Source organism: Sminthopsis crassicaudata, chromosome 3 (genome assembly GCF_048593235.1).
Source record: "Sminthopsis crassicaudata isolate SCR6 chromosome 3, ASM4859323v1, whole genome shotgun sequence".
NCBI lineage: Eukaryota > Metazoa > Chordata > Mammalia > Dasyuromorphia > Dasyuridae > Sminthopsis > Sminthopsis crassicaudata.
Window position 1 is genome coordinate 518,693,936 of NC_133619.1, and position 7,880 is coordinate 518,701,815.

Below are 7,880 nucleotides of genomic sequence, written 5' to 3' on the forward strand. Positions count from 1 at the left end.
TATACCTTTGCCTAAAAAACCCAAATAGGGTCACAAAGAGACTGCAACAACTGATGGTAAAGAACAATAACTGAGAGGGAGGGATGCTGTAGGAGGTAGTATATGAGCTAAACCTTAAAGATTAGCCAGGGATTACAAGAGCCAAAAATGAAAAATATGTGCAGTGTATACACATGGGATAGGCATGGCTGGAGTTAGAAGGCAGGGTACCATATTTTAAAATGATATAAACTGTATTTGTGTATAGCAGATGGAATGGACAGCCTTTGTGGCTTTGAAACAACAGCCATTAATCCCACTTCTTGCTTATCCTTAGCCCTTTCCTAGCTCTTAGCAATAGAGGCATAAGCAGGAAAATGTGCTATTTGAATCACACTTCTTTCTCGGACCAGAATGGGAAAGTATCTCTGTCGTGATGGGAAATAACAGGCTGTGCTAAGGAAAGTCCATTCATAGAAAGCAACTTTTCCCACTGAAAACTGAGGACAAAGTATTGACCTGAACAGCTCACAGACAGATATCTGAAGCTCCTCAGGCAGAATCAGTTATATAAGTAGGTAAAGTATGTGTGACTTCAGATTTTGTAAACACATCCCCTCCTTAGCTTACAGATGCCTGAGTTTCTGTTATTTGAGATTAATCCCGTTGGCTATGTCAAATGTTTGTATCCTATTACATGAAAATCTACCAATGAGGAGTAACTCTTAAGGCTTATCAATTACTTATACTTCATTATGAACAAGTTTATAAGATAATGGGTTTTAATGAAGGAAAGAAGGAATAAAGGCTTTGGGGTACATGGGGATGGAGGTGAAGTAGATATACTTTGGTCTGATAGCATGGGTGCACCATGTTTCAAGTATTCCAGTGGTGGAATAATAGATAGATGGATGTCCTTAGACTTAGAAGGACTCAAATTTGAATTCTATCCCAGACACTTATTAGTTGTGATTAGGAAAGTCACTTGATCTTCCCAGCCTCAGTTTCTTCATCTAAGTTGTGAATATTAGCACCTCTATCATAGGATCAAGTGAGATAATTTGTGTTAAATGCTTTTAAAACTTAAAGTTAACTATAAAAGCTAGCTACTGCTATCATTATTATGTCTTTGTGAGGGATGTTTTGGAATGCTTTTGTCAATCCATCAATGTAGGAACTGTAACTTCTAATCAGTTTAATACAATAAACATTTTTGATCATCTGATCAAGGAAGCTTTGAGGATTGGAAAAATACTTTTATTGTTGTGGAGAGAGAAGATCTAGACAAGACATGCAGAAATACTCATGACATAGGGATGGAATGTCATAAGTGCTATAGCAGTTAGCTGTTCAGGCATATCACTTGTGTAGGTATAAGGGTACCAGTAAAGGCTTTATGAAGAAAATGCCATTCCATATTAGATAGATAGTACATCAAAGAAGAGGATATTCTAGAGAGAAGGAAAAACATGAGTAAAAATGCTGAGGTGGGAAAGACCAAGGTGTGTGTTCAGGGAACAATGATCATGACATATTGGATGAAGCATAGCTTTCATGTAGCGGAGTCATAGTGAGGAATAATCCTGTGAGATAGATTGGTCCCATATTGTGGAGGGGTATAGATGTCAGATACATGGAGTTTGTATTTAATTTGGTCAATAAAAATGGGACTTACTAGCTATTTAACTAAGGACAAGTAATTTAATCCCTCTGAATCTCAGTTTCTTCATCTGTAAAGTAAGGATAATAATATCAGCCTTATAGGGTTTTTGTGAGAAAAGGTTTTTGTTAATTGTAAGAATTATATTGATAAAAGCTACTTTTGTTACTCTTTGGGCAAGACAGTTTTAGTCTCTCAATTTCCTAATCCATAAATGGCAATCTTTCTACCTTTTCTCAGGAGTTATTATGAAGATCAAATACAATGATGGATGTGAAATATTCTTAGATTCTTCAGAAACTCAGAAGTCATTCCCTGGGCTCAGGGAAAATTTGGATTACATCCTGAGCATTGAAGGGTAGAAAGCTTGACCTGGTCTAAGCTTGTACTTTGTATTCTCTCTCCATTTAGTCATAGGAGAGCAGGGGTGTAATTATGAGGAGCAGGTGTATCTAAATGCCAGCAGATACGGGCCAGCTTTCAAGGTGATTAAATTCCTATGTCCTTTGGGCTGAAAGAGCTCCAATAGAATTTGCCAGAGAAGGAGGGCATCATGGCCATTAGACTCTGCAGGAAGGCAATGGATGTACAGCTATCAGTCTCTTGACTCTTCTAGTAGGGAAAATGTCTCAAATTTAGGTAGTTAAATTCTTCTCACTTCACGATGAATCAGGATGACCTAAAGAAAACAAGTCATACTAATAGTCTCTTTGAGAAATCCACCAACTAACCAATGAAGTGACCTTCAATCCACAAATTTTTAAGAAGCACTTATTATGTCCCAGACACTGTGCAATACCAAGGGATGGGTATGTGCATACCGTGAATGTAATACCATACAAAAGTAAAACAGTCTTTACTCTCCATTACATTCTAAAGGGGAAACACTATGTATCTCGGTATATAGAAGCTATCATCAGAATAATTACAAGGATGGCAAAGAAACCAGCAGCTGGGGGTATCAGGAAAGGCTTCATTTAGTAGGTGGGACTTGAGTTTTTTAAATGAATGGGGAGAGGAAGTTGGTGATGTGATTACTGTTATGCACCTATACGTGTAATGCTTGATGCCAAGGAACAGGCTGCCTTGACAGGAGACTATAGTGGACGTGATTTGTTTGTCTGTGTTAAGTACTGATAATAGGATATGTATGTGGATGTGTGTAAACCTGTTTATATTTATGTCTGAAGGCAAGCTTGATGGTTCAGAGGCATTTAGGCAGTGTAGTGGAAAGAGTGCTTGTTGTAAAGTTAGGAATACCTGAGTTCAAATGTGACCTCAGATACTTATTGGCTATGTGATCCAAATTAGTCACCTGTTTTCTCAACTGTAAAAGAGATAATAATAGCACCTACCTCCTTGGATCATTGGAGCTCTCAAATGAGATAATATTTATGAAAAGTGCTTAGCACAGTGCCTGTGTACTAAGCACAGTAGGTGCTTAATAAATGCACATTTACTTCCTCCGTCCTAGGGGCTACATGGAGGAGTCAAGTGGAGATTCCATCCTTTGGAAGGAAGAAAGCATCTTTCCAAAAAATTAAAATATTATGACCTGTACTAAATTGACTAGAGAGAGGGCTTTAGTAGATACCTTGATAATCTAATGAGTTCAGTTTTGAACATGTTGGGTATAACATATCTACAACATTGCTACTCTGAGATGTTTAATAGGCATTTAGAGATCTGAGGCTGGAGATCAGCAGAGAGGTGACGTCAGGAAAGTAAGATGCCTAGAGCCATGGGACTTAACCTAAATTCTGTTCTCAACTGATTTGAAAATCTTTCCAGATACATTAGTATGTTGTCTTACTATCCAGGGGTTACAGGGACTGATATAGTCCACTTTCTTTGCAACTAACAACTGTGGGGGGGAGAGAAAGAGGGAAGGGAGGAGAAAGGGGGAGAAAGAGAGAGAGAGAGAGAGAAAGAGAGAGAGAGATAGAGACAGAGACAGAGACAGAGAGAGAGACAGAGACACAGAGAGAAAGAGAGAGAGATAGAGAAAGAGAGAGACAGAGACACAGAGAGAGAGAGAGACAGAGAGAGACAGAGAGAGAGACAGAGAGAGAGAGGCAGAGAAACGGAGAGCGACAGAGGCACACACAGAGACACAGAGAAACATACACATATCTAGTCCAATCCTTTCATTTTATAAATGAATAACTTGAAAGATGACTGAATTCATGACTTCCCCAGGATTACACTATTTATTTGTCAAGAGATTACAGGTCTAAAATTCAAAGGAATTTCATAGGTTATCTATTCCAACCTCTCAAGATGCAGTTATTGATGCAGTAGATAAAACACTAGTCTTGGAATTAGGAACACTTGAGTTCAAACTGTGCCTCAGACACTTAATAGCTGTATGAATGTAAGCAAGTCACTTAACCACTACCTGGGTTTTTTCCCCTTTTACTCTATAGTTCTTCCATCCTTTGGAAGGAAGATAATGCCTTTGCCACAAATTAAAATATTATGAACTGTTCTATGTTGACCAGAGAGAGTAGATATCTTGATGACTGAATGAGTTCAGTTTTGAACTTGTTGGGTTTAATATGTCTAACAACATAGCTACTTTGAGATGCTTAATAGGCATTTGGAGATGTGAGACTGGAGATCAGCAGAGAGGTGAGAGTGGAGAAGTAGATTCGAGAAACATCAGCTTTGAGATGCTAATTGGAAATGATGAGATCACTAAGTGAAACAGTATAGGAGAAGAGAAGAGAGCCCAGAGCAGATTCTTGGGGGACTCCAATAGGTATGAATTGAATGAAGATCCAGTAAAGAAGACTGAAAAGGCATGATCATATTAAGAAAAGAACTGGGAGAAAAATGTCCTAAAACTCTAGAGAGAAGAGAGTATCAAGCAGAAGAGGGTAATCAATAGTGTTTAATAATCAACTGGCTGCGGAGAAGTCATGGAGGATGATGATTGAGAAAAGGACATTGGATTTGGAATTAAAAGATCATTGGTAACCTTGGAGAGACAAGTTTTAGTTGAAGGATGAAGTAAAAGCCATACTAGGCTAAAAACATAAAAGGAAAATGAGAGGAAAAGGAAGTGGAGATAACTATTGTAGACAGCCTTCTAAAGGAGGTTAGCCATAAAAAGGGAAAAAGAGATAGGAAACAATGTCCATTGGGGAAGGATGGATCAAGTTAGAGTTTTTTTTTGAAGATAAGGGAAATGTGAGCATACTGGTAGGCAGTAGGAAAGCAGCCAGCAGATGAGAAAAGATTGAAGATAAGTAAAAGGGTGAGAAAGATTGAAAGAAAAATCTGATAGAGCATATAGGGATGTGATTACTTGTGCATATATTGGGATTCCCCTTGGTTAGCTACCTCTTAATGTGGACAGGAGTGAAGGAGGAGATAATAGCAGAAAGCATTTGAATGATGTGAAATGAGGAGGAGGAGAGAACAGGAAATAGTGAATGGCCTCAATATTTTCAGTAAAATATGAGCAAGGTTCTCAGCTGAAATGATTGGCAGAGGTGAGGGAGTCAGGAAGAACCATGGAATTTTGAGAAGGAACAAAAAGGCTTGGAAAAGTCTCTGTGTTAAGTGAAAAGTGATTCAATTAGGGATGTATAGAAGTATTGCTTTACTACATTCAGAATCTAATTGAAGTTATGAAACATAAATTTGTAGTGGATCCAGTCAGTAATTTCATGATTTTTCCAATTTCATTCAGCAACATGTGTGTAACAGCAAAAGCAAAGAAGATGGCAGCAATGATCAAAGGTTGCGTTGTGATAAGCAAACAAGGCACTAAAGATAAGAAGAGAGTATAAAGTTGAACAAGTTCACCAAGGGCTCAAGATAGGCAAAGAAGAGTGTGCAGGAATAATGATGTTGGAAAAAAACTGAGGAGTTAGGGAAGTTGAAGTACAGAGTATGGGGCTGCAAAACAGAGGGAAAGGTGGAATGACAATAGATTGTGATCAGATAAGAGAATTTTAGAGTTTATGATCAGTTTCCTAAATTCCTCAACCATTTCCTTTTTTTATTTAAAAGTTCTGTAGTTTATACGCCAATGACAATTTATTTGATCTTCAAATAAATACTTTCCACCAAGTTTCCCTTCTATGGTTCCCGGATTTCTTTATATAACTATACTTTCTTGGTAACCAAGGACACTGTGACTGCTCCTTCTTCCTACATACTAGCTGCCACTGCCATTATCTAGTTTGGTGAATTTACCTACATAATTTTCTCCTTCCTTCTTCTATCCAGTTGAAAGCCTTGAGCAAAGACACTCTTAGTTCTTATGTATACTCCATCCCTGGCCAGGAGACTGTCATTCCTCTATTTTATGTGCTGGTTCAGAAATCCAAATCCCATTTTAAGAAACCCCTTTCCTATCCAAATATTTACTTCTCAAACCTATAAAAGCCCATGTCTTCAACTGAACATGATGAAAACACAATCTGTGCTTCTAAGGTCTTTAGTTTCCTTCCCATGATTTTTGAATCTTTAGCAATGCTTTCTAGGTTTTTTCTCTAGCAGCATCATTTGTACCCATGTAATAGTCTTCCATTCTGAGAAGTGAGGAGAGGTTCTCAGTTGTTGGTTTTATTTTATTATATATATATATATATATATATATATATATATATATATATATATATATATATATATATATGTTTGTATGTATATACACACACATATGTATATGTATACACACACACACACAAACACACATACCAGAAAGACATTAAACCACTTTATTGTCTTTATCAGGTTGACAAATATTCCTCAGTCAGAAGTTACCAACTACCACTGTTCATCTCCCTTTTTTATCCTCTGACCCTTGCTGGTCCCTGGGGATTCATCTAATCCATCCCTTGAGGAACAAGCAACTGCTTCCTTTTCAAAAGAGAAGCTGCCTCCCCTTCAGAAAGTGTCATATTTGTTTCTTTAAAAGTTTAGTCATCTTCCTTCTTCCCCCTTTTCTCTGTCATATTCTTTGACCCTGTAATCTCCTGGCACAGATCACAATTCCCTTCTCCTCTTATAAATCCTTTTTCTTCTTTGTTTTCACCTTGAAGCCCTTCTTCAAGTTCTTTTAAAAATGAATAATTCATCCTCCCTTGTAATCTGGAAAGTGAATAAGTGCTACTTGAGTTTCTGTCCTTTTTCTTAGAGGAGGTACATCTGTCTGAACTTTGAGCAAAAGTTAGCAATCACTTGGCTCTGGACAAAATATAAACATCAAACACTCCATGAAAGTCACTACAAATTCCCTACAACTGTCCATATTTCCTGGAGGTGAGGTCCTTGTTCTTATCTTTCTTAATAGTAAGTCCTTGAGAGAACCCTCTTTTCCCCTATTCCTTATGGACAAACAAACCTGTTCTACTTCCATCTTCCCTTTCTATCCCTATTTCTTTTACTTCCTGGTCCAAAAAGTATCCTTTCTCTCTGTTCCAAAATAGCCTCTGACACTATAGATCTCTTAAGAATTCCCTTTTTTTTCCTTCTCTGATAACTACATGGGGGAATCTCTAGGATTTCTTTTTTTTATTTTATTTATAATTTTTTGACAGTATATATGCATGACTAATTTTTTATAACATTATCCCTTGTATTCATTTTTCCAAATTATCCCTTCCCTCCCTCTACTCCCTCCCCCCGATGACAGGTAATCCCATACATTTTACATGTGTTACAATATAACCTAGATACAATTTTTGTGTGTAAATACTATTTTCTTGTTGCACATTAAGTATTAGCTTCCGAAGGTATAAGTAACCTGGGTAGATAGACAGTAGTGCTAACAATTTACATTCGCTTCCCAGTGTTCCTTCTCTGGGTGTAGTTGTTTCTGTCCATCATTGATCAACTGGAAGTGAGTTGGATCTTCTTTATGTTGAAGAATCTTTAGGATTTCTAAGTACCTTCCATTCCCCTATTCTCCCCACCAGGACTAACCAGCAGAGCTGGGAATCCTAAAAAAAAGTTCAAGGTCACAGATCTCCTCTCTGTGCATATATGACTCCAAAAGTACAGGGCCATGAGAGGATGCATGTTGGCAGCTCAGAAAGTGAAGGCAGGGGAACTGGCAGGCTCTGTCACTGTGATTCCAAGTGGGCTGGAACGAGGGAAAACACATAAAACGACGCACTTTAACAACTAGCATTACTAGGCAGTACTTAAATCCCTATGGCACTAATAGCCACATACTCCCTGGCTGATTACATCCCACTCTGCTCCAACTCTATAACTATGACGAGAT